This window comes from Triturus cristatus, chromosome 3_2 (genome assembly GCF_964204655.1).
Source record: "Triturus cristatus chromosome 3_2, aTriCri1.1, whole genome shotgun sequence".
Taxonomy (NCBI): Eukaryota; Metazoa; Chordata; class Amphibia; order Caudata; family Salamandridae; genus Triturus; species Triturus cristatus.
This window is the reverse complement of record NC_140584.1, coordinates 549,280,420-549,302,987: the sequence shown is the minus strand read 5'-3', so window position 1 is coordinate 549,302,987 and position 22,568 is coordinate 549,280,420. Positions and strand designations below refer to the sequence as shown.

The following is a 22,568-nucleotide window of genomic DNA, read 5'->3' as shown; positions in this document are numbered from 1 at the left end:
GCAGCAGCGAAAGTGAAAGTAATCGCGGTAAAGCGCGACGCGCGCGCCTGCGCACATGCACTGTAGCTCTAAGCTGGCCTGGTAGCACATTTTGGAGCCCTCACAAAATGTCTCGCCAGACCAGCGCATGCGCTGGGTCAGGCGAGACCGAAAAAAACAAAACCATTGGCTAAAAGCAAAAAGCATGCTAAATGAATAGAGCACATGTCCTCCATTGGTCTCTTGGTGCTAGATGAACAGCTTAACCCTTGTTTAAAAGTCAGGTTTTCAAGCTTTTATTTAAAGGACTCCCTACAAAGTGCTCGCAGAGGAGTCCAACTGGTACAAGCCTTAACTGAAAAACTTCAGCCTCCATAGCTGCACTTTCTGAATATGGGGACAAACAGCAAATTAGAGCCAACTGACCTCAGATTACGTGACTGAGCATATCTTTTAACTTTACCTGAGCTGAATTTCGGAGGCAAGTTTAAACTCTTGAAGACCGTAAAGCTGACTTTAAACTGTATTCTTTGTTTAACTGGAAGCCAGTGAAGTTCTTTTGACATAGGGGTGACGTGAGTGTCTAGGCATCCTAAAAACCAACCTGACTGCTTCATTTTGAAGTGCTTGAAGTCGATACAGCAAAGCCTCCGGTAGACCGGCGTAGATTGCATTCACATAGTCCAATCTCGACAAGATGGTGGCAATCACTATTGTTTTACATGCTTCAGAGCTCAAGGAGGGTGCGACTTTCCTCTTTATTCTTACAAAAATGAGCATTTGTACCTGGAAGGACCAAAATGGTTTCCTTGTTCATCTCCATGACACTGACAGGAACTATTTGGTGTGTGGATGAACTTTTTGTATAAGACCAGAAGCCTTCACTCACAGTAAAGTTAGCCAATGCCTGAAGTGGGCTGACCCTTTATTCCATCCTGTATACTGCAGTGGGCAGGAAGAAAAATGAGACTGGCATAACAAAAGACCAATGGATGTCAAGTGCTGGCTGAACGCCCCTATAAGTATATTATTTTTCTTAATAAATCTTTTAATAAAGATTCCAAATTTTGAAAGAACACTGTTTACAATGGTTCAAGAGATACAATTAAGCTTCGCAACACCAGATGCATTAACTCAGAGTTGGATACAATTTGCTTTAAACTGTTACTATGCTATTCAATGTCTTGCATACACCTAGGGAGTCGATCATCATCTGTGCCATTATTCAATAAAAACTTATTGCGAAATAGGACCCATATGTCTCTAGGTAGGAGACCGTTCAGTTTGTTCACTGCAAAAAGTGAGTTCCCCTAACCATTGTTCGATGGTAGGATCTTGTCCGCATACACAGTGTTGCACCACTAATTGCTTCACTTGCAACAAAGGCAGTGCTACACATTTACTGTTAGTACAAGGAATATCTTTGCACCTAACCTAGCAATGCAATGCAATGAGCTGAGTCCTCTGGATCAATAATTCAATCATTTCTTGCAAAGAACTCATTATCTGTACCCAAAAGTCCTGGATTTTAAAACCACGCCATACCTGCTGTATGAAATCTACCCTGACCCACATCTCTTGCATTTTGAATCATCCTTCAGGCCCCAGCTCTACAGCACCACTGGAGTATAGTTTAATCTGTGAATGTCTCTCGTCTGTCCACAGCAATATGTCCACAACTCTTCCATGGTAGCAATTCATATATGGACTTCTAGCTCAGGGAGGGACCCCCTAGGGCTCTATACAGCAATGATATAGGTTTCCCTGGGTTTTGAGCTGGAAACAGTGTTTCCAGTGGTCTAGATCGGCCAGTTTCTTGGGGAAGGTCAGGCGTGATTTTCCTGCTGGTCAGTTTTATTCTTTGGCACAAGTAATCGCCTAATGGTATCACCAGGGTTTGTGTTGCGATAGTATCTAGTGTAACGAACCTGTTGTATTTGTATAGGTCACTGCACTTATATGGAATTGAGAGCCTGCTTTTTCACCCACCATCATTTTGAGTAATGGTTGGGATAGTAGGGTTTAGCTGATGTAGTAAGGTTAAATTAGTTCTTTTTAGTCCTATCCCATGCTTGTACAATACCCCATACCGTGTTAATTTCCGATTTGACTGAAGGTTATTTGGACCTCAAGGCGACCTTGCGTTTTTTTCAAGTGTGCCACATCCTCTCTACCTCCAGATGGGTACAATATTTGTGGGGAGGTGTAACCAATTGTGTGCCTAATGGGCAGGGGCACGTAAGTAATAACGTTTCATGTCTAGAAATAAAAAAAAACCTAAGTGGTACGGTAGCTTTAATATTTCCAATGCAAATCTTGATTGTTTTCCCGCCCACATCAATTGGATAAGTAGAGAGTTTAATGTTTTGAAGAAGCTCTCAGTGAAAGCAATGGGGATGTTGATGAAGTAATACGGGAATTTGGGCAGTACCACCGAGAGAGGCAATTTCAACAAGCGGCTATTTAGTCTTTTAGTGTGGCGATAGATATGGCTTTACCATAATTCAGGGTGATTGTATCATTGATATTAGAACTGATCAAATCTCCCAGTTATTGTATCGGGATGTTGCACCATTCCAGCAAGTATTCAAGATCAAATTGTGTCATACTAGATGTGATTGGAAATATTACTGATTTGCACAAATTAATAGCAAGTCCTGAAATTTCCACAAATTTTATAAACTCCCTCAATAAAGGGTGGATGCCACCTTTTGGATTTCTTACATATAGTGTAATATCATCTGCATAAAGCGAACTTAGAAGAGCCCTACTACAGGATTTCAGAGAGTATTGGTAGTATCGCTGTCTTAGAGTGGTGGCATGGGTCTCCAATGTACAAATAAGATGGGAGTCTTTACCTCTGGCCGCTATTGATCAAAAACGGTGCGGAGAAGTTGTCATTTAAAAACCGCTGTGCCACAAGTTCTTTGTGTAGCAGGCGGATCACTGCCATGAACGGGCAGGGAATGCCGATTCTCTGCAGTACATGTCAAAAGGTAATACCATTCTAGAGATTCAAGTGCTTTAGTGGCATCTATAACCAGCATTGGCATAGCCAATAGGTCTGGCTTTTTGGACTTTATAAGTGATTAGCCATGCAACACTTGACGTTGTTTAATGAAGGATATTGTGCTGGATAACTAAACACTTATAATGTCCCAAAGGCGAGACCTATTGGCTATGCATTGGGGGCCTTATAAGTGTTTAGGTAGAGCTATTGACTTTGCCAATGTTTCTAACCTGTGCTGTAGAGAAGTGTGTCTGCTCTGCAGCATGCTGAGAAGTTGTAATTAAAAAGTGTAAGAAGCACTGAGTGATGCTGTGGTGTCGTTGATTGATGCTGTGCTGGCCCTGGGTTATGCAGCGGTGGCGTTGAGTGATGCTGTGCTGGCCCTGAGTGATGCTGTGCTGGCCCTGAGTGATGCTGTGCTGGCCCTGAGTGATGCTGTGCTGGCCCTGAGTGATGCTGTGCTGGCCCTGAGTGATGCTGTGCTGGCCCTGAGTGATGCTGTGCTGGCCCTGAGTGATGCTGTGGTGGCCCTGAGTGATGCTGTGGTGATGCTGATTGATGCTGTGGCGCTGCAGAGTGATGCTGTGGTAGTGCATAGTGTTGCAGTGGTGTTCCTGAGTGATGCTGTGGTGTTCCTGAGTGATGCTCTGGTGGTGCTGAGTGATGCTGTGGTGAAGGTGAGTGATCCTGTGGTGGCCCTGAGTGATGCTGTGGTAATGCATAGTGATGATGTGGTGGTGCTGACTGATGCTGTGGTGGTGCTGAGTGATGCTGTGTTGGTCTGAGTGATGCTGTGGTGGTCTGAGTGATGCTGTGGTGGTCCTGAGTGATGCTGTGGTGGTCCTGAGTGATGCTGTGGTGGTCCTGAGTGATGCTGTGGTGGTCCTGAGTGATGCTGTGGTGGTCCTGAGTGACGCTATGGTGGTCCTGAGTGAAGCTGTGGTGGTGCTGACTGATGCTGTGGTGGCGTAGAGAGATCCTGTGCTGGCCCAGAGTGATGCTGTGGTGGCCCTGAGTGATGCTGTGGTGGCCCTTAGTGATGCTGTGGTGGTGCTGACTGATGCTGTGGTGATGCTGATTGATGCTGTTGCGCTGCAGAGTGATGCTGTGGTGGCCCTGAGTGATGCTGTGTTGGCCCTGAGTGATGCTGTGTTGGCCCGGAGGGATACTGTGGTGATGCTGACTGATGCTATGGTGGTGCTGGCTGATGCTGTGGCACTACAGAGTGATGTTGTGGTAGCGTATAGTGATGCTGTGGTGGTGCTGAGTGATGCTGTGGTGAAGGTGAGTGATCATGTGGTGGCCCTGAGTGATGCTGTGGTGGTGCAGAGTGATGATGTGGTGGTGCTGACTGAGCCTTGTCCTCTAAGCTTCATGTTATGGAGAACTACTTCCATACCACTGAACACCTTACTGGTGCAAAGCACGTTCTAGTACATATGGTAGTCAAGTGCCTATGCCCCCTTTGAGGGAAAACATTAATTTGGTCGACATTTTGTAGGGCAGTTGTCTATGGGGAGCCTCCATAATCTTGAAGTAATTGGTTGTTATAAAGATTGCAGTTATAGTGGTATTTAGGGTCACTTTATTTGAAGCCTTCTAATCAAACCCTATTGAGTGTCAGGAGTATTAGTGGTGGTGAGGTAAGAGAGTGCTCTAGGAGGCTCCTTGTTTTTGCATTAATTCAAATATCGGTGGATAATTTGAATGTGTTCCTTGTGGGAATGGATCGTAGTGCGCTAATATCTGTCAATTGTGGAGTTACTGAATCTTCTCAAATCAACTGCTCAATTCACTAAATTGATATTTGTTTTTGCGCACTTTAAAAAAATTCATTATTGTACACTTTTGTTTAGAGATTTCCATCCTGGCATTTCTATGAAGTGGAAGTACAACAATTCTAGTAATACAACATGAAAGAAAACATAAACTGCTCTACAAGAATATTGCTAGCACAACTTGCACATGAATGCTCAATTGCTTCATTTTATTGAGGTGGTCAATGGGGTTTCTGACACTGTGAGGACAAGGAACTTGATAGGAGATTTATAAGGTAAAGCAGAGCCAGAGGGACACAATTTCATTGGTGGTTAAATTATAAGAATTCTAATGAATTGTTGAATATTTAAATATTGTCAGAACTCGAGAAAGTCGGCATTCTGAAATGAGTGCCGTACATTCGTAATGGCGCACTTTGAGAAAAATTAATGCGTATTGGTTTTTTTTCTGAAGTTTGCTTTCCCCATGAACGATTTTCTTACCGATGAAAACAAGTTTCAACAGTATAATTTGTGTGCCATGAAGAGGGAAAGTTTGCTCTGCAGCATTGGCTTTGGAAGCAGGCACTCTTCAAAGATGGAGGACAGCTTTCATGATGGGATTTTTAGCAAATCCCCAGCACACGTCAAAATAATAACTTTTAGATCAGAAATCAAGGCGAAGAAGTAAGCACAATATCTTGGACATATGGAAGTTTTCTTGTTTTTTAATCCTGTGTATCTCCAGGCTGAAAGATCTCCTTTGGACAGTAACAGCCGACACGTGTTTCGTCGCAAAAGGGCAACATCCCGCGACTTTTTCAAGGCTGCAATATACAAACAAACCAATATATCTCCTTACAACATCAGGAGAACATAGTCTTCAACATATGTAAATCAAAAGACATAACGTCTGAGAGGCCAGCATTCAAGTATGGAGAAATAAAAGCATATAAGAAATCATCAAAGATTATCTCAAATGGGACTAAAAAAGCCCAGAGCAGAGATGGAGAATAATAGAAGAGATAGACAGAAATGTGTACATACGTGATAAGTGAAGAACATGAGTAGAGATCTGTTTCAGATCAGAAAACATCTATTTCTGATTGAAGGAATGGAAATGGGTGAAAAAGTGCAGCCAAAAGGGCCGCAAGAAGAATATATGATAAGGGAGAATTCCATTGCTATAGAGTCTGTCATGCAACGGTGTTGATTAAGAAAGTGTCATTCAAAAGCAATGTGCACGTGTGCACCCTATATGACCCATATTGTCATTAACTAGTGAGATGAGTATCAATATATACCTCTGTCCTTTCAGATAGAAGCTTCTGTAAAAAGAATATAAGTATATATTTTTTTTCATGATGGGATGATGTGGTGAATTGTTCTTAGTATTAGATCAGCTGTGCATGCGTAAGTGGGACAGTCTTTAGTGAGCTGACTGCATTTTCACAGTGTTGTAGCTCAGAAGGAGGAAAAACATTTGGGATTACCCCATTGCCCCTGTTTTGAGGAACGAAAATGGGAATAGGCAAGAGATAGGTAATCGCTGCACCCTGCAGTATTGGTATTTGCCATGTGTGGTATTACCTCACATAATATGCAGCCCTAAATGGAGGCAGGTGGGGCTATCCTTGCAGCAGTATTTTGCTGTCTGTCTCTGTGAGTCTACATCGCAGAAGGTATCTTCTGTCTGAGTTGCAACTTCAGTTTCTCTTCTCCGACAATCCGTTTGCCTGGTGTGGCAGCTATCAGCATCAGAGTCAATGTTTTGCCTCAGCAGCCTGTCGCCAGTGCCTGATGAATGACCGCTTGTGTCAGGAGCTCTGTGCCGACAAGTGTGTCTCGCGCAGCGATACGAACCCCGTTCTGCTGTGTCTCTTGTTTTTCCTGCTGTGTTTATCTGACGAGATATTACCGCTCAATATTTTATTGGAACGGCAAAGCTAATCTGCGGGAGGTCGGGACTGCAGCCTTGCAGAACAAGATAAAGCTGGCAGTGAAAGTCACGCTAGCGAAAATGCGCGTGCACGGACAGAATATCGTAAACAAGACGTGCGGCCCCAAAGCCCGGGAATTGTGTGCGCGCGCACGCTAAAAAAAAAAAAGGGCGCGAGTGGTGCGTGCGTGACGGGAAAAGTGAAAGCAGGCTGGCGAGTGGTGTGCGATGTGACTGCACCATGACGAGAGAGGAAAGCCAGATGGCACCTCTGCTCGTCATTGTGCGCGTAACCGCACGCTCTATGCCACCCAGGCGGACTTTTAAAAGCCCACTCACTAAATGTCTCGCCAGAGGAGCGCATGCGCTGGCTCAGGCAAGACCTAAAAAGCACTGCCGCCTCCATCTCAGGTGCTACCTAATGTAGTATCACAAACAGCATGTGGAGATTGTGTCTCATAGATCATCCTAACACAAACCCAGGATGAGTATCTTTATTATGGGCAATAGTCTGTTACCTATTACTTTAGCGTGGATCTCAATGTCGTAATTTATATGATGATGGCCTATATAAATCACATTTATCAGCAGGCATGTTGGATTTCAGCACAGTGAAAAAATAACTTATTGCGTCAAGTATCGGAGTACACCTGTCTCCAGAACCTCAGAGTAGGCCGCTTGTAGCTCTGGCACAAGCATGTCAATGTAACTTTTATAAATTTTGACCAGGAAATGTAAGTATATTATATATGTAGTTTTAATAATATGAAAAAGTCTTGGCTAATACCAGACTTAAAAATATTTGGTGCATTTAATGTAAAAATCAAGTGCTTCTGAAGAGAATAATCAATTTAGATTGTCAGGGGCTAATGGAGTGCTATTTTAGCCTCATCAAATATCTTTCTGAAAAAGCTCAGGATATAAGATTATTGAAGAAAAGTAATGGTTTGAATATAGTTAAGAGAATTTTTCAGAGATTCTCCTAAGACATAAAATGTTTCTGTTCTTCTCATTATGGAGGCATCAGTCAGTGAGGAAGGTAGGTGTGAGTATGAATGATTTAGGGGCTAGTCTCACACAAGAATGGGGCTGGTTTGGGCTGATAATAGTCAATAGATGAAGGGGTGTTGAAAGATGTGTAGTGATCAAACTTTGCATTGGAAAGAATAATAAAGCGATATTTGTGGCCACATGTGGCAGTGGAATGTTAACTAATAGATGGAGGTAATGTTAGAAAGTCAAGTGTCAACTAAACCAGGGTGCAGATTTTCAAAAAAGCCTCTACTCAAGAAAGATGGCACCAACAAGATACTTATTTAAAGAATTTAGTGACACTCATTTATGCACTGCTTTATATAGTCCCCTGTGTAGTGAGATGGTTAAAAGAACCAACAGGTTAATGGGAGAAAATGTGTAACTAAAATTGTATAATGGATGGAAAGTGAGGTGATAGTGGAAGAAGTGGTGTGTATATAGAAATGCATGACCAACAGTGTGGCCTAGGTAAGTTCAGTTTGACCTAATGAGAAACCCAAACCAGATAGTGTACCTTCTCCTGCAAGTTTGAAAAATAATGCCAATGTTAGTCAGTGTTTGACAATAAAAATGATGCAAAGCCATATAGTTCGTGTTGGGGATAATGATAAAGGTGAAAAATATACAATACAGAGCAGCATGTATATTTAGAAGATAATTGGGTTGAAAATATTGATAAAAGTTGGGTAAAATTGGAGGATGATACCATAGGGAATGGACACATTCTTGTTAAAGCGAAAGGAAAGATTGAAGTGCATGATCAAAAGAAATGTAGGATTGTTGGAGTGAGAAGCAACAAGGAGCTAAAAGATAATCGGCAATAAGTCATGGACTGGCCTGACCTCCTCTCCATCCCTATCTCCTAATATGCATTCTACCAACAAATCAAGGTCACCCCAAAAAAGAAGGCTAAATCTTCAGACCCATTAAGGACCACTCTATTGACAACCGAATGCATGAACTCATCTCTTGCCCTGTCATCTCCACATCCGACTACAGTCTCCTTCTTAACAACTTCATTGTTTTTTTGGAAAACTATGTGAACGTCCACACTGCAACAAAAACATGCAAGTGCTAGCCAAAACCTTCAGCACCCAGGTACTCAAGAGTTTGTAAACAACAAACATTATGTTGACAGACAGGAAATAAATTGGAAGAGAAATAGAGCTCTGGATGACATCTTGATACTGAAGTCCCTCGGTGCATACCCAAAGATGGCTCATCACATCTGCCAAAGCAAAGCACTATACCAACATCATCAATCAAGACACCAATAGAAGTAGGTTACTTTTCAAGTTAATCAAGCACTGAATCAACCCACTGACTGACCAAACTATCTTGCGCTCTACAGACTAGTGCAATGCCATCAGCCTCTTCAGTGAAAAAATAAAGGTCTAATCGTACACTAACAAAACCAAACCTACTTCTCCTCTCACCTCCACTCTTTCTCATAGAATTCCACAATGGCATTCTGCAAAGCTCTTTCTCATATATCTGTCTGGCATACTTTATTCCCTCAAAGCCACTTCCTAAGAAGATGATATCTTGCATTTGTCCTTCATCAAATCTCTCTGCAGAGACGATCTTCCACCCCTACTCACCATTTTCAATAACTCCCTCACTCAAGGCATCTCCCCTGATGCTCTAAAGGCAGGCTAGATGCTCCCACTCTTAAAGAAACCTACATTAAACCCTGATTACTTCGCCAACTACCAGCCTACCAGTCCCATAATCTTTATCAGCAAGATCAGTGAAAAAGACGTCTGCACTCAACTCTAAGATCACACTAGTGCTTACCATCTACTTGACTACCAAGGTGGCCTAAGAACATGCTGCGGCACGCTGGTGACTGCTATATTAGTAGTAGAGAATGCCTTCTTGACCACAGAACAAGAGCCTTCAGATATTGCGGAACCTCTCAGCTGCCTTTGACACAGTCAGCAAACCAATCCTCATCCACACCCAGGAAGCCCAAGTGAGATTCACTGGAGGTGTCCTTCACTGGTTCTCTTCCTGTCATTCAAATCACCTTTGTCCCATGTCCCATAAGATCCATTCTATCTCCTAGCATCTTCAACCTCTATATGGAGGCCTTTGAGGCTCTGCTTTGGGATCACCACATTAAGATTCACCTTGTACACCAACGTCACTCTCAAGGAACATACAGACAGCCTCGTACAAATTTTCTCATCTAAAGAAATTGAAACTGTTTCTTCCCGAAAGCGACTACAGAATTGCGTTCAATCTCTTGTACTCTTGCATCTGGATCTCCTGGCCCTCCAGACTCTTCACAGTCACATATTAAGGACATCCCATATGCGGCAGTGCTCCCTATCCATTGGAGAATGAAATATGATCACATCATCCCTATTCTATCCCATTCCTATCCATTTGACCCATCTGCGGTCTGCACCACCTTCAAAACCAGCTGCATCATTTACAAATTCTTTATGACCAGCAACCCCGCTTATCTTGCAGGAAAGCTCTCTATCTTTGGTGGCTGTCAGCACACCTATAGGCAGATCACCATCAGACTGCAGGTTAAGAAGTGTAAAATAGTAAAAAAAAAACAAGGCACAGTATTACAGAATCCATAAAAGACCACTCCAATGCTGATCCAATTTAGGAAAGAGTTGAAGACACACCTCTTTAAAGAACTCTACATCACAATGCAGTAACAATACAATAACCAGCTACCTCTCCAATCATTCATTGACTGCATACTTGCCTTTGACACTCTGCTGCATCCCACTGGCTTTTCATACATACATGCAATAGTCAAAAGATTGAAGAATATTCCTAAATAATTTCAAGAATAAGATTTTTTTTAATGTATCTGCAATGATCACTTTGTATACTGTAAACTATTTTTTACCCTTTAGAAAAGATACTCTGCCATCTTCCTGCATGCGTCGTGAAGTGGGATTCAATGTGAGGACCCAAAAAACAAAGTAGGGATCTAGATGTTTACCTGTTGCGGAGTGTTTGCTCCATTCATAAGGCTTACAATCAAAGTATTACGTATCTTTGATTCTGCTTCATTTCACAGTGTTACATTCGGCTCCGCCTGGAATTGAGTTTCATCGGAATACATTCATGTGTTAATCATCCTCATGCCAGCTCCCCCTGCGACAGTTCTCCTGTACAGCTTGCCCGCAGTCCGCTGCCCTCTGTGCCTCCTCTGCTCGTTTCTTGCTCTGTTTTGACTCTTCTGCTCATTTTCTGCTCTGTTTTTATTCTGCCCTCTGTTTGGCCTTTTCTGCTAGTTTTCCTGCCCTCTGTTTTGCCTTTTCTGTTTGTTTTTCTGCCCTCTGTTTGGCCTTTTCTGCTCACTTGTTTTCGGCCCTCTGTTTTGCCTTGTTCTGCTTGTTTCTTCCCTCTTCCTGCAGTTTTCTCAAGACCTGGCTTTTCAACTGAGACCTCGCACCCCAGCGCCCAGATACCCCAGTGGTGACAGTGCCATGTTCTACAAATGCTTATTGATTGATTAATGGGCTACCTTGAGAATAGATTTGTTTTGATGAGTTCAGGTTATGGGAGAAATGCTTTAATTTAGTCTAACCGCTGGCAGTCTCTTGGGGTAGCATTCAAACCTGTCATTCTTTTACCCATGCCAGCTTAATTTGGACCCAGCCATATGCAAATTAGTCTTGACCCTGCTCCAATGGGAGCAGTCTATACTGAACTACTAGGCCAGGTCTTCTCTGAACTGTAACACAAGTAACCCAAGACCAGTTTTGCCATGATTGGAGCTCTTCAGTTGGGTGTAGCTTGGTTATAGTGGCACAGTAAGCACAGGAACCACATACCCTTGCCACTTAAAGGATTACATTAAACACACAAAACGTGATGGGAGAAAATGCTTGCAATACGTCTAACCATTAGAGATTGCTCTGAGTAGCATTCCAACCAATCTGTCTTTTGCCCACCATGCCATCTTGCCAGCCATATGCAGTGGGTGAAAAACGAGTTGTAATGCTACCCGAATGACTGCCAGTGGTTAGGCCTTTTGTCATCACCTTTTGTGTTTATTATGTAATGCATTAAGTGGCCAAGGAAATGCCCAGATGTAGGTCCCTTGATAACTGTGCCCTGAAATCCAAGCTTTACCTCACTGAGGAGGCCTAAGTAGGCCGAAACCAGTCTGGGGTTGCTTGAGGTCTCTTCTGGAGGAGACCTCGCCTGTAAGTTTGAGAATTACTGTTCACTTGAGCAGCAGGGTCAGGGCTGATTTACGTAAGGCATGCATTTGTCCTGAGTGATGCAGTGGGTGAAAAACGATGGGTTGGATTGCTACCTGGAACAACTGCCATTGGTTAGACTTTTTGCAATCATTCCTCCCATCACCTTTTGTGTGTATTAGGAACATTGAGAACTCATTGAGACTGATTTAATAACTGTCTGTTTCCCAATACTACTTTCATGTCTTGGTCTGTTTCATAGAGTTTTGATTTATTGATGTGGTAGTTTGTGCCTAAATCAGTCGCTTATTTGCTTGGGGGAGTTCTGAATGCTACTAATGGAGGCTTATTTCCCTGTTAAACACTTTTTTTCCACTGCTCCCTTCCCAGTTGCTGCTGCAGGTTGCTTTCCTCTGCTCCCCTTGCTTTCCCTTCCACCTTCTGCTTTTTAAAAAACAAATAGTATTGTCTATAAGTGCAGCCTTTTGCAGTGCACTCTCCTCCCACCAGCACACCTTCCTCTGTCAGGAACTCCCTTCTCCACCCTGCCCATTCTCCTCCAACCTGCCTGTCATCTAAGTGCTTGTCCTCTTCTACCCCTAGTGCTTGCAACAAGTGCTAGCACTTCTCCCCACATCAGGCCATCTTACCCTGCCAATACTAGTAAGACAGGACTAATCATCCCTAGAAATATAGCTCACCCTTGACTATACAATAGTTATTTAGCAGCTGAACCATTGTTTCAATCATGGAGGGAAAGCATGCATCTGATTTTTATCACCAATGTACAACCGAGGCTAGTCCATAATCTCCCAGTGGTGTATTATGTGTGTCACTGGCACCATAATTGCCCTGCTTTCTCTGAACCCTTCCGAGGGAACCATCCCAGTGCTGTGACTCAGCATGTGGGTTTCACTTTGAAGTACAGCTTAAGGGAAAGCAGAGGGTAGAAGAGCTGTTGCTCCTCCAAATGGCTCCGCAATCTTTGAATTCCTTAAAATAAATAGCAGGGTTTGGCAAGATAAGCTTTTAGTAAAAGTGGGTGCAGACTAGTTTAGGATGAGAGTAACAACTATGTGTTGTCTTGTAGCTCCTGAAGTCGCAGACATATTTGAGTCCTTAAGCAAGTGAAGAGCTGCAAACCCCAACTCTTCAGGAAACTGCTGGGGCCCAAGAACTGTGCCTGCTGAAGGGAACTCATACTTACTTAGGAGGTTTGGGGCATTCACAGAAAGAACAGAAAATGTGTAAACCAGTAATAACCACACTGACGGATGTAATCTATATGGATGTGTGCAGGCGAACTAGGTTTCAATTGCAATCTTAATCGCAAAGCAATTTAATTGAGTGTCATAAAACATCTGATGGGGCATTACCGCACTTTGCATAATTGCTTGTTTTTAATAACTTAATTTTATATTATGCTTCCTACTGCACAGTAACCATTTCGAAATGCTGTAAATAACAGCTTTTACTACTAGCTGATATATGGTTTGCCAGGAATCAAACGTGGGACCTTCCAATGACCACATTTGTCGGTGGTGACCTTTCATCTCACACACCATACCGCTGACCTTACTTGAAATGTATCAACTAAAATCCAAAGATATAGTCAGATTACGTTGCGCATACACTGACTATACCCAAAAAGAGGTCAGCAATCAATAGGATGTTCTCTCATCCACCCTCTATGAGACTGTGGTTTGATGTCCTTCTCTTTTTTTAACGAAACTGAAGAAATTACATGACAATTACATCAATTTGTTCTTAAAGATTTATGTTCAACTTTGCAAGGAAATGGAAGCAATGGTTTTGCATGAAGGAAATTCAGTGATGGCTGGATCTGGGTGATGGCTTTGACATGAAACCAGTGTAATGTTTTTATAGTGGGCTTGATTTGCTCCCTGAGGATTCAATTAAGGATAATGTAAGCGATCTAGCTTTTCTCCATTTGACGGTTATCAAGATACGTTTGTGGTGGCCTTGTGTAGAGAGTATCGCAGTATTCCAACTGAAACAGTGCGGGCTATTTTCTGTCAAAGGTTCAGAAAGGATCAGCAGAGTGAGCATTCTGCAAAGTTTGTCTAGGTGGCAGAATGCATTGCAGTAGCCTGTGTTTACTTGATGGTTGTCAAACAGCTTTGCCAGGGTGCATGTCTCCTCTGTTGATGTTGAACACGGGGTCCTCCGATCAGGGCGAGTAAAAGATAGAAGTGACAGATCCACTGGGCTAAATTTCGAGATCTCCATTTTCTCACCGTCATCAGGGGGCCAAAATACTTTCATGCAGGGGTGACATTTTTCAAGGCAGGTTGCCCCTCTCCCAGAGTCCCCACTGTGCATACGATAACTGATTTGATGGTCTTCCAAGGAGCCTAGAACTGCCATAAGTTAAGATGCATATAGTTTATACTGTAGTCTAAAGTGGAAATCAGGAATTCAGAAATAAGGATAATGGGCATAATGAGCTGGTCTGCAAAATGAATTTCATTTCACAATTCAAAGACCTAAAGAACTTATGTTTTATGACATCAATGATGAGTTGCACAAATTTGTAGTACAGAGTGGCTAAGTATCCTTCAGTATGCACCATATGTCATTAATATTTGAAACGTCACAATTAATTCTAATGTATTAAACATTCTTAGTTTTGAAGTCACACTTCAAATATATGCATGTCATCCTGGTATCAGTTCGTCTGCACATACACAGTGACTACCTGCTGCAGTTTAATCAGAAACCGGATAACTGTTAACAGTTTTCACAAATCATATATATTTGATTATATTTTAGAGAATTTGAAATGTTGTGAACATACTAAAAATTAGTTTCCATCCAAAGTATAGAACAATCCTAGTCAATTGAAGAAAACCGAAGGGTCATACACCTGTCCTTCAAGCATGCAACAGTTTAGGAAATCTATATTTATGTGCTTCACTTCATGGAAACAGTTTTAAGACTATCAACCACTCCCCCACTCATGGTCAGCAAGTATTCTTGTGACAAATGCCATTGTCCAAGAAAAAATGTCCACACATACAAAGAAACCTTCAGGTAATTGAAAGACTGCCTGCCTGCCATCCAAATGGCTTGGAATTACAGTTATGCCTGGTATAAAAATCAAGGAGTCCTTTCCATACAGAGATCAGGCTTGCAAATGGAACCTTGTCGACTGGTTCGTGATCACCATCTGTGTCTGGAAAGATTGTATCCTGTCTCATGCAAGCCATATGCACGCTAGTGCCTTATTTTCAGTCTCCTTCTTATTGTAAGAGACGTCCTTATGTAAAGGCTTATCGTGAAGAAAAAGTGATTAACGTCACTGGCCATTGCACTGAGTGAGTCTTAAGTGTGCCTACGTCATAAAACTGCATATATTTAGGAAAATATACTTTAGCTAATTTAATCCCAGTGTAAAGAAGTTCACAGGCTATCTCTTTCAGACCTGTGCACTGCATAAGGATGGACCCAAAGTTTACTTTAGTGGCCTCGTCTTGATTGCTTCCAAAATTCTATCATTTGAATGTTTATTGTACTGCAAATATCATAGTTTGCAAAATATTGAAGCAACCTAAGCAACTACTTTCTCTATTGAAGATATCATGGGCTCCTTAAGAAATCAAGAAAATTCAGTTCTGTTAATATCTTTTGTTTAAATTCCAGTTATCAGTTGAAACAGGATCAAAATCCTGTTGAATTCAACAACAAATCCATGTTTGCTAAGCCAATCTGTACGCTTTCCTAGCATGTTGATCTCTTATTAGGGTTTATTTTTCCTTTTTGCTTGCACTGAACCCTTACACTAAATATGTTTTCCTCCAACTATTTCCTACTTTCCTTTATTTGGGGATTGTGAGATAGTGGATTATTAGTAGGGGTGGATGGTAGGCCGTTACACGTAATAATATCACTATCCTTGTTAGGTACAGTAAAGATTTCACAACTTTAAACTATTTTTTCTTTTTTCAATTCCCTTTATTTGCATTTGTGGATCACATAGACATCAGAAGTAGGCATATAATATATAACAGTAAGTTTCCCCTCCCACTCCATTGTACCCGAGGAGAAAATAGCACTTTTCATCATTAGGATCAGTCCATCCTACATTTTGGGGGAAACAGACATGGATGAATCCAAATTCCAGACCACTGGTCCACGTTGATGCTACCATGTATGAAGCCTGGGTGCCTACCAATCACAACGCTGCATTGCAGCATTGTAATTGTTCAGTGCGGCCTGGCTATGCTTCCTGTTTCTCAAGGAGAGCAGGAGGAGAAACGCGGGACCTGGCGGGGAATGTAAGTAAAAAAAAATATTTTTTCATTTTATTATGCACACCCTAGCACGACCACTTCCCCCATGCCTCCCTCACCCACCCACCTGCGAGCCATGCCGGCCGCCACTGCAGTGAAAGAGTTACTTCTTTGCATCAACAGCCTTCAGTGAAGCAGGCTTTGGGGCTGGAATTGAGTGAAGGGGTTCGACATCAATGGATTTTCCAGCATCTGTATGGAGCCTCGGCAAAACTGTTGGTTTTAGGCTGAAACCACTCCAGTAGGAGAAGTTCAGGTTTTCGTGCCCTGGAGTTTTTCGGTATCGATTGGTTCTCTATCCATGATGGTGGTGCTGATGAAGCTGCAGATTGGAACCGAAGATGGCTCAGCATCAATGGATTCCAGCATCGAGAAAAAGAACATAGAGGAAACTATGGAGAGGGCCAGCCCAGTGGCGATGCAATCTTGTCAGATCGGCAGGACACGGTGATCCCAGTCTCCCGATGGTATTTCAGGTGAAATGTTTGTAGAAAGTTTCTAAGTCCCAGGTTGTAGAGTTTAGGCAGGAGGAGTGCACTCTGATATCAACCAAGGATTCCAGGACCAGGATTATACTTGAGGATCAGGACTCACTCAAACAGAAGCCATCAACAGGCTCCAGGGCAGGCCTAGTGGGAATTGGTGAGCTGGGCTGTTTTAAGAAAGGGGTTTCTTGTAGCTTTTTTGTCCCTATAACTTAACGGGAGGTCAGCCAACTGGCCTTAAAGACCACTGCTTTGTCCTGGGTACAAGTGGGATAAGGTCCAGCTGTTCGGGTTCTCTTCACAGGTCTCACTGAAAGGTGCAGATTCTTCTTCTGTCTTTCACAGGTTTAATAGTGTTTTGAAGAGGGTGCTCAGGGGTACCACATTTATGTCTCGGACTAGTCTGTGGGTGGGGGATACTCCTGGCCTCTCCCTAACCAATAGAGACAAAGTTCCTTGGGGCAACCTTACCCACTTTTGCAGCAGTCCCCGTTAGCCTGACAGCAAACAACTCCACACTGCATGTTTCTACCTAAAACCCAAGATGACAGAACATTTCTCCCCTTGTGCAGAGCTCCCGTGCCCACCCTATAGCTGTTGCCAGGTAAATGAGCTACATCGACTCTCTGGTCACTCAAAACTGGTTCTAAGGGCAACTCCTCTCCTATTGCGATTAGAGCCTGGCTGGCTAGGAAGACACAATGGAGGTAGGCCCAGACGTGAGCTACATCTGCCAGTGACTGGGTAGGTATCCTTTAAAGTTAATTAATATCCTGGGCACATCCCTGATGGTCATCCTGTTGGAGAAACAAAACACCTACCTACACCCAAGGCATTTATTCTCAGCTCTGAGAGGAAGTTCAGGAGCTATTTAGACCCTGGGTGACAGTTGGAAGTGCATGCAAATGGACTTCTAGATGGTTTATACAGCTTAAGGGTGATTTGATCAAAATCCCCTTTATACATTTTTTGGTACAAATCTGACTTTACCTATGAAATGGATTTGTAATAAATATTTTTTTTTAAATCCAAGATTCAACTTTTCATATGATTCCTATGTGAAGATATATTTATTAACTTCAATAGTGTATCCCAGTGTGTTCATTGGGAACAGATAACCATGCTACAGTGAATATAAAATTGCTTTTAGGGCATTGCCACTGTAAGGACATTGTTATTATAAAATGTTACATGTCCTACTTTTAAATATCATGCACGCTGCCGTATCAGCATTTAAGGCCTATATATGGGTGACTTCATCATGTTCAAAAGGAGGGTTTAGGCCTATCAAAAGGTTTAATTTTGACAGGTCGAATTTGCAGTTTAAACATGCACAGCTGATTTACTGGTGGCCGGCCTGCAGTTATTTATTGTCTGCAATAGAAGCCATAACTTTATCCAAATGTGAGTGGATCAAGCCATCAGAGACCTCTCTATTGTCCATGAGCCTGAGTGGATTGGAGCAGTCTCTCTCATCCCCATCTGTGTGGCCCCCTGTTTATTCCTTGGTTTACCCATGTTGACTGCCGCCACAGTGCAAATTTCAGACCAAAACCTCTCATAGTGGGCCAGTGGGGGGGTCACAGACAATTCCGGTTACAGAAATAAACTTCCCTTCAGAGAATAGGCATCTAAATCTCGGCCCACCAGGTACGCGGTGCGGGTAGTCGGACACACCCTATCCCTGTCCCATCTAGGGACCAGGGTGACATCCAGTAGAAAGGACCCCAAGCAGTTGATTATTCTGGTCCTCCAGACAGGGGCCACTACTCAAGGGCCCTCCAATACTAAGGGGTCTGTGCAGTTCCAGTCTTCGAAGGGCAAACTGCAGGAGTGATCGCTCACAGTGGCTTCCAGGAGTCATCTCATGCAATAGCTGGCCTCCCGAGAACACAGGCAGTGTGATCAGCAGATATGGCCTTGCAGGACACCACTTTCTGTCTGCAGTTACAACCGTCAGCTAGGTCACAAATTAACATTGGATGGCTTCATGCACCAGTCCCACTCAACTAGGAGTCCCAGCCCCAGAGGTGATCCCACGCCCAGGACCTGATTGCAGGCCTCCAATAGGCCCCACACGGGGAAAGGTGGGCGGAGGATGCAGAAGGTCATAACCTCCGCAATAACATTAGAGTGGTGGGACTTCTTGAGGGAGTTGAGGGAACGGACATGGTTTCTTTTCTAGAGAACTGGCTTTGCACTGAGGTAGTGCCCGATGGCCTCACGCAGTATTTTTTGCCCTACAGAGGGCACATTGAGTGCCAGCCCGTCCATTGGTGCCTGGGCAACCTCCCCGCCCGGTGGTGGCGCTTCTGCTACACTATAGAGACCGGGACATTATCCTCCAGAGAGCCAGTACCAATGGTCCATTTACATTAACCAATAGTAAGGTGCTAGTGTTCCCTGATTTTACTGCCGAAGTTTAAGCGCAACGTGCGTCATACATGGAAGACAAGAAAGCCCTCTGCGAGGAAGGTATACAATATTCATTGATGTTTCCTGCAAAACTTCGGATCATACTAGGTGGCAGTAACCATTTCTGTGACACACCGGAAGCAGTGTGGTCCTGGTTGGCGGTCTACAGCACCGCTTCCAAAATCCCGAACTTGATCTTATGTGGCTCGACAGAACCCTAAGAAACGTTCCAGAAGACTACATCGGAAGTTCTCTTTGAGGAGCCCCTCTCTTTCTCAGATAGAACAGGAGCGAGCAGTAGCATTACTTGCTGTAGTGGAGATAGCGTTGACACAGAAGACCGAGGCAGGCACAGACATTTCTTCTGATCATCAGTCATTGATTTCTGACTCTGGAGGTTTGACCGCGAGCAAGATGGACCTTCCTGTTGTGACTTCACAGTCTGCTGACAAGTTAGTTTAAAGAGTTCAATAGAGTGAAAAAGGTGGAAGGGTATAAATTGCGCTGAGTCGTGTAAAGTACTAATAATCACGTAGGAATGCTCATGGATATAATTAGCGGCCACCTACCGTTACCAGCTGCGTAGGCAAAGGGGCCCACACTTAAAGTGAAACAAAGAGTTAATATCCTGAGCAAAGCAAGTCCATAGTAATCAGAAAAGTCCACACAAATTTATCTCCACAGAATTCTTCTTCTGTTGTATGCATCAGATATATATCGCAGAAAATTGTATGTGAAATGGGCCAGAAACCCCAAATCAGTTCCAGTATCGTGTGCAACAGTCCAATTGCGTGATCTATGAGTTGCCATGATTACGATTATGTCGTGTTAACTTGGGATTTGGTTTATCCACGTTTATTTTTGCTATACTTATTATTAGGACCACGCCTGAAATCTGACTGGAAGCGCTACGATTACTCATGGAGCTGTTGTACATGTTATTTTGAGGATTGATTCTTTATTATGAGTGAGTACGGTTAACTTTCCGGTTATAGATGATGCCATTAGTGTTCTCTCCTACTGTATTGTCAAGATTTCATTATAGCTTTGTTGGTACCATTACGGTGATTGTGTTTTCTTCGGAATTTTGGACTGTTGCACACGATACTGGAACTGATTTGGGGTTTCTTGCCCATTTCACATACAATTTTCTGCGATATATAGCTGATGCATACAAATTTGGTAAGCTGATTGGATCTTTTCATGTACCTTCTGGAGAACATACGGGTTGTTTTCGCTCTATATACTCACCAATAAGGATTAGGTTTTGAATGTTGTTGATCACTTTTCTTTTTGGACACTTGGCACATTGTGGTGTCTTTTCTTTCATGAGTTCACATGCGGGCTGATAACCTTCGCAACCTTGTACTCACGCTTATTACCATTTTTCTTTTTCCACACTTTGGTTCCAACACAAGTGATGGGATTCTGCCTCTCGTTCTTGTCTATTTGCTCTCTCCATCTTTAGTTTGTCTAAAGTAATTATTCTTAGCATTACTTAGGGTTATAATATGAGCTCTAATGTTTAATTTCTAGCCCATAAGAAGTCTGTGGATCATTCCACATAGACGAAACACATGTTGGCTAGGAGTCAAATTGTTGGTGACTTGTGCATGAAAATAAAGAACAGAAGAAGAACTCTGTAGTTTGAAGAATTCCTGTGACCTCCGGTTTGCCCAAGACTCTCAACTAGAGATGTGGGGCTCCGCAGTGGCGGCTGATAAACCTTAAAAGTGGTGAGCATAAAAAAAATAATTAGGAATTTACCTAGCGAGAAAGATAGTCATGAGGAGAGTTCAGAGGGCTTCACTGCAGATCAAGGGGCCAGTGATTTTGCAGCAGATGGAAATACTTCTGTGTATTTGGAAGAAGTCAAAATCAAAGTTTTGACTAACGCTACAGTTGAATATAGAGTGCCACCTGTGAGTTAAACATTCAAAGCCAGAGTTTGTTCTAGGCTAGAGGGATGGTGGTGGATAGAAGGGCTTCCTGGAAGCTCCTGTGTCAAGGCTTCTTAGTATTGTGGCAGAGTTAAGGCACACATGCAAATCTAGTGAATGCCATTAGACTAGAACTGCCAGGATGATGGGTATAGTCCTGCTGAGTGGAATGGTGTTGAAGTGAGTGAACTGAAAGGGATTTTCTGCTACGTTCTAAAGATGTAAAGTTGTGCAGTGTTTCCAACACAGTACTTTAAGCATTCTGAGTCTGCCTTACCTAGGTTTGTATCTCTTTGGAAAAAATGCTAACTAAAATAATAAATTAAGTAAAAGCACCCTCATCTCCCTGTTCATCCTAGGAGCCCGTCCCTGAGGGTTTTCTACTCCTATGCTGGCCCCCTCCATTGTCTGGTGCTCTGCTTCCTTTTTGCTCGCTTCACTAGGCCTTCTGTTCACCAGTATAGTGTTGGTTATGTTTTGCAGCCTGTTTCCTTGCTTGCTGATCCACATTCATAACATTTCCCCTTTCTCTGAGCATTTGTTTTATTGCACTGCACCCCTTACTGATATTTCAGCAGAGGAACTCCCTGTGCACTTATAACACGTTTGAGCATGCAAGAGCATTGTTTTTATGCAGTTTATTAATTGTTTAAACCCTGGCTAGACAGACTTTCCTCCTTCTGAGGTCTATAAACTATGGACTATCATTATGTATAATAGTTACAAAAAAACAAATATGAAAATAGAAGACATGGGTTCTATGCCCATTCAGAGGCGCATATTGGGGAATGTGAGTGTCAGAGCAAAAATCAGGATGCACACACTATGCTGGGTAAACCCTGCCCTCTACACCACCACTGACTAAAGCAACAAGTACACTAAGGTTTGCAAATCTGGCAAAAAGGTAGGTAATTGTTCACCGCACACCATGATTTGTGACTTTGATGGGTACACCGTGAAAACACACATAAAGACACAAAACTATTGTACTGGACACAATTCATTTAGTAGCTTCGTTCACATAACCAGGCAAGATGGCTTAGTGGCAAATTATTTTGCTCCTGCTATTTAAAATTTATATTGAAGGAAGTCGGCTTTAACAATTTGATGTCATGCTGCAAATGCACATTTTCAGCAAGGCTGGTACAAGCGTGTGCTTAGGCAAGTGTCTGAGGCTTCGTAGAAAGAGTTAATACGTCAGCAGGCTCAAGGTCTGCCCTTTGGGATTGGGCTTGAAGGAAAGTTTATTTACAGGTGGATTCAAGCCTTTGCATATTCATATATTAATTGAAGACATTTCCAAAAGCAAAATATGACCTTTGAAACTGCATGCATGTTGAGTAGTTCACACAGCTGAGTCATATCTTGTTTGTTATAAAGCAAAAGGTTAAAATGACCTCATTAGTTGACTTGTTTTTGTGCTTTAACCAGTTAATTAGGCCGGGCTGTTCCCCAGGTTCGAGAACATACGATTCCCAGTGTGGCTATGTCTCGCAATAGTCCAGTTACTGATC

The 22,568-nt window shown here is 42.8% G+C and overlaps 1 protein-coding gene across 1 annotated transcript in view; it reads left to right on the top strand.

Moving 5' to 3' along the window:
• ELP4 (elongator acetyltransferase complex subunit 4) overlaps positions 1–22,568 on the top strand; it is a 1,288,954-nt gene that overhangs the window by 1,082,998 nt on the left and 183,388 nt on the right. The window lies entirely within an intron of this gene.